Here is a 5276-nt window from a genome sequence, read left to right as displayed (position 1 = left end):
GACCCCCGCTACAATAGCCCAGACCTAACCCACTTTGTAATAGTGGTATCATATTAAATTGAACAGCATCGTACTTAATTCGTTTTGCTGAATGGGGGGCTGCGCCCCCCAAACCCCCGCTACACTAGCCCAGACCTAACCCATTTTGTAATAGCGGTATCAAATTAAATTGAACAGCATCGTACTAAATTCGTTTTGCTGACAGGGGTCTGCGCCCCCCAGACCCCCGCTACACTAGCCCAGACCTAACCCCCTTTGTAATAGCGGTATCATATTAAATTGAACAGCATCATATTGAATTCGTTTTGCTGACTGGGGTCTGCGCGCCCCAGACCCCCGCAACACTAGCCCGGACCTAACCCACTTTGTAATAGCGGTATCATATTAAATTGAACAGCATCGTACTAAATTCGTTTTGCTGAATGGGGGGCTGCGCCCCCCAAACCCCCGCTACACTAGCCCAGACCTAACCCATTTTGTAATAGCGGTATCAAATTAAATTGAACAGCATCATATTGAATTCGTTTTGCTGACTGGGGTCTGCGCCCCCCAGACCCCCGCTATACTAGCCCAGACCTAACCCACTTTGTAATAGTGGTATCATATTAAATTGAACAGCATCGTACATAATTCGTTTTGCTGAATGGGGGGCTGCGCCCCCCAAACCCCCGCTACACTAGCCCAGACCTAACCCATTTTGTAATAGCTGTATCAAATTAAATTGAACAGCATCATATTGAATTCGTTTTGCTGACAGGGGTCTGCGCCCCCCAGACCCCCGCTACACTAGCCCAGACCTAACCCACTTTGTAATAGTGGTATCATATTAAATTGAACAGCATCGTACATAATTCGTTTTGCTGAATGGGGGGCTGCGCCCCCCAAACCCCCGCTACACTAGCCCAGACCTAACCCATTTTGTAATAGCGGTATCAAATTAAATTGAACAGCATCATATTGAATTCGTTTTGCTGACTGGGGTCTGCGCCCCCCAAACCCCCGCTACACTAGCCCAGACCTAACCCATTTTGTAATAGCGGTATCAAATTAAATTGAACAGCATCATATTGAATTCGTTTTGCTGACTGGGGTCTGCGCCCCCCAAACCCCCGCTACACCAGCCCAGACCTAACCCATTTTGTAATAGCGGTATCAAATTAAATTGAGCAGCATCATATTGAATTCGTTTTGCTGACAGGGGTCTGCGCCCCCCAGACCCCCGCTACACTAGCCCAGACCTAACCCCCTTTGTAATAGCGGTATCATATTAAATTGAACAGCATCATATTGAATTCGTTTTGCTGACTGGGGTCTGCGCGCCCCAAACCCCCGCAACACTGGCCCAGACCTAGCCCATTTTGTAATGACTGTATTGGAACTGCGTTAGGGCTAGTTTAGAATTGGTTAGGTGAAGTAATGCGGAGAGCAGTTTCGCCTGCGTCCCGGGATGCTTGTTGGCATGAGTGGTGTCTGAATGAGTAAAGACGGATGAGACACTTGTGGGGTATGGTGAGTCAGATTCCCAAACTACCCATATATTCTTCTGAGGCATGGGTGCCTATCCAAGGATCTCCTTCGGTATCTAAAACAGAAATAAAAAAAAAAAAAAAAAAAAAAAAAAAAAAATGAATATGGACTGTGTTAGGACTGAATTGGATAAGGTCTGGGTTACGTCTCGGTTAGGTCTGAGTTAGGACTGGTTTAAGACTGGGTTAGGACTGGGTTAGGACTGGGTTAGGACTGGGTTAGGTCTGGGTTAGGACTGGGTTAGGTCTGGGTTAGGTCTGGGTTAGGACTGGGTTAGGTCTGGGTTAGGACTGGGTTAGGACTGGGTTAGGTCTGGGTTAGGTCTGGGTTAGGTCTGGGTTAGGACTGGGTTAGGACTGGGTTACGACTGGGTTAGGTCTGGGTTACGACTGGGTTAGGTCTGGGTTACGACTGGGTTAGGTCTGGGTTACGACTGGGTTAGGTCTGGGTTACGACTGGGTTAGGATTGGGTTAGGTCTGGTTTAGGACTGGGTTAGGTCTAGGTTAGGACTGGGTTAGGTCTGGGTTAGGTCTGGGTTAGGACTGGGTTAGGTCTGGGTTAGGACTGGGTTAGTACTGGGTTAGGACTGGGTTAGGTCTGGGTTAGGTCTGGGTTATTTCTGGGTTAGGTCTGGGTTAGGTCTGGGTTAGGTCTGGGTTAGGGCTGGGTTAGGTCTGGGTTAGGTCTGGGTCAGGTCTGGGGTATTTCTGGGTTAGGACTGGGTTAGGTCTGGGTTAGGTCTGGGTTATTTCTGGGTTAGGTCTGGGTTAGGTCTGGGTTAGGTCTGGGTTAGGTCTGGGTTAGGACTGGGTTAGGTCTGGGTTAGGACTGGGTTAGGTCTGGGTTAGGTCTGGGTTAGGTCTGGGTTAGGTCTGGGTTATTTCTGGGTTAGGTCTGGGTTAGGTCTGGGTTAGGTCTGGGTTAGGGCTGGGTTAGGTCTGGGTTAGGTCTGGGTCAGGTCTGGGGTATTTCTGGGTTAGGACTGGGTTAGGTCTGGGTTAGGACTGGGTTAGGTCTGGGTTAGGACTGGGTTAGGACTGGGTTAGGTCTGGGTTAGGTCTGGGTTAGGTTTGGGTTAGGACTGGGTAGGTTCTGGGTTAGGACTTGGTTAGGACTGGGTTAGGACTGTGTTAGGACTGGGTTAGGTCTGGGTTAGGTCTGGGTTAGGACTGGGTTAGGTCTGGGTTAGGACTGGGTTAGGACTGGGTTAGGTCTGGGTTAGGTCTGGGTTAGGACTGGGTTAGGTCTGGGTTAGGACTGGGTTAGGTCTGGGTTAGTACTGGATTTGGTTAGGTCTGGGTTAGGTCTGGGTTAGGTCTGGGTTAGGACTGGGTTAGGACTGGGTTAGGTCTGGGTTAGGACTGGGTTAGGACTGGGTTAGGACTGGGTTAGGTCTGGGTTAGGTCTGGGTTATTTCTGGGTTAGGTCTGGGTTAGGTCTGGGTTAGGTCTGGGTTAGGTCTGGGTTAGGTCTGGGTTAGGACTGGGTTAGGACTGGGTTAGGTCTGGGTTAGGTCTGGGTTAGGACTGGGTTAGGTCTGGGTTAGGACTGGGTTAGGTCTGGGTTAGGTCTGGGTTCGGTCTGGGTTAGGACTGGGTTAGGTCTGGGTTAGGTCTGGGTTAGGTCTGGGTTAGGTCTGGGTTAGGACTGGGTTAGGACTGGGTTAGGACTGGGTTAGGTCTGGGTTAGGTCTGGGTTATTTCTGGGTTAGGACTGGGTTAGGACTGGGTTAGGACTGGGTTAGGTCTGGGTTAGGTCTGGGTTAGGTCTGAGTTAGGTCTGGGTTAGGACTGGGTTAGGACTGGGTTAGGTCTGGGTTAGGTCTGGGTTAGGACTGGGTTAGGACTGGGTTAGGTCTGGGTTAGGTCTGGGTTAGGACTGGGTTAGGTCTGGGTTAGGACTGGGTTAGGTCTGGGTTAGTACTGGATTTGGTTAGGTCTGGGTTAGGTCTGGGTTAGGTCTGGGTTAGGTCTGGGTTAGGACTGGGTTAGGTCTGGGTTAGGACTGGGTTAGGTCTGGGTTAGTACTGGATTTGGTTAGGTCTGGGTTAGGTCTGGGTTAGGTCTGGGTTAGGACTGGGTTAGGACTGGGTTAGGTCTGGGTTAGGACTGGGTTAGGACTGGGTTAGGACTGGGTTAGGTCTGGGTTAGGTCTGGGTTAGGACTGGGTTAGGTCTGGGTTAGGTCTGGGTTCGGTCTGGGTTAGGTCTGGGTTAGGTCTGGGTTAGGACTGGGTTAGGACTGGGTTAGGTCTGGGTTAGGTCTGGGTTAGGACTGGGTTAGGTCTGGGTTAGGACTGGGTTAGGTCTGGGTTAGTACTGGATTTGGTTAGGTCTGGGTTAGGTCTGGGTTAGGGCTGGGTTAGGTCTGGGTTCGGTCTGGGTTAGGTTTGGGTTAGGTCTGGGTTAGGACTGGGTTAGGACTGGGTTAGGTCTGGGTTAGGACTGGGTTAGGACTGGGTTAGGTCTGGGTTAGGACTGGGTTAGGACTGGGTTAGGTCTGGGTTAGGACTGGGTTAGGACTGGGTTAGGTCTGGGTTAGGTCTGGGTTAGGACTGGGTTAGGTCTGGGTTAGGTCTGGGTTCGGTCTGGGTTAGGTCTGGGTTAGGTCTGGGTTAGGACTGGGTTAGGACTGGGTTAGGTCTGGGTTAGGACTGGGTTAGGACTGGGTTAGGTCTGGGTTAGGACTGGGTTAGGACTGGGTTAGGTCTGGGTTAGGACTGGGTTAGGACTGGGTTAGGTCTGGGTTAGGTCTGGGTTAGGACTGGGTTAGGTCTGGGTTAGGACTGGGTTAGGTCTGGGTTAGTACTGGATTTGGTTAGGTCTGGGTTAGGTCTGGGTTAGGTCTGGGTTAGGACTGGGTTAGGACTGGGTTAGGTCTGGGTTAGGACTGGGTTAGGACTGGGTTAGGTCTGGGTTAGGACTGGGTTAGGACTGGGTTAGGACTGGGTTAGGTCTGGGTTAGGTCTGGGTTATTTCTGGGTTAGGTCTGGGTTAGGTCTGGGTTAGGTCTGGGTTAGGTCTGGGTTAGGTCTGGGTTAGGACTGGGTTAGGACTGGGTTAGGTCTGGGTTAGGTCTGGGTTAGGACTGGGTTAGGTCTGGGTTAGGACTGGGTTAGGTCTGGGTTAGGTCTGGGTTCGGTCTGGGTTAGGACTGGGTTAGGTCTGGGTTAGGTCTGGGTTAGGTCTGGGTTAGGTCTGGGTTAGGTCTGGGTTAGGTCTGGGTTAGGACTGGGTTAGGACTGGGTTAGGTCTGGGTTAGGTCTGGGTTAGGACTGGGTTAGGTCTGGGTTAGTACTGGATTTGGTTAGGTCTGGGTTAGGTCTGGGTTAGGTCTGGGTTAGGACTGGGTTAGGACTGGGTTAGGTCTGGGTTAGGACTGGGTTAGGACTGGGTTAGGACTGGGTTAGGTCTGGGTTAGGTCTGGGTTATTTCTGGGTTAGGTCTGGGTTAGGTCTGGGTTAGGTCTGGGTTAGGTCTGGGTTAGGTCTGGGTTAGGACTGGGTTAGGTCTGGGTTAGGTCTGGGTTCGGTCTGGGTTAGGTCTGGGTTAGGTCTGGGTTAGGTCTGAGTTAGGTCTGGGTTAGGACTGGGTTAGGACTGGGTTAGGACTGGGTTAGGACTGGGTTAGGTCTGGGTTGGTACTGGATTTGGTTTGGTCGGGCTTCGGTTGAGACTAGATTCGAGTAGAACTAAGTTTGCGACTGATCGGTCCGGCACTCGTGGCTAGGTTTGCGACTGATCGGTCCGG

Source organism: Colletes latitarsis, unplaced genomic scaffold, assembly GCF_051014445.1.
Source record: "Colletes latitarsis isolate SP2378_abdomen unplaced genomic scaffold, iyColLati1 scaffold0042, whole genome shotgun sequence".
Classification (NCBI taxonomy): domain Eukaryota; kingdom Metazoa; phylum Arthropoda; class Insecta; order Hymenoptera; family Colletidae; genus Colletes; species Colletes latitarsis.
The sequence above is the reverse complement of the archived record's forward strand: the minus strand, read 5'-3'. Positions refer to the sequence as shown.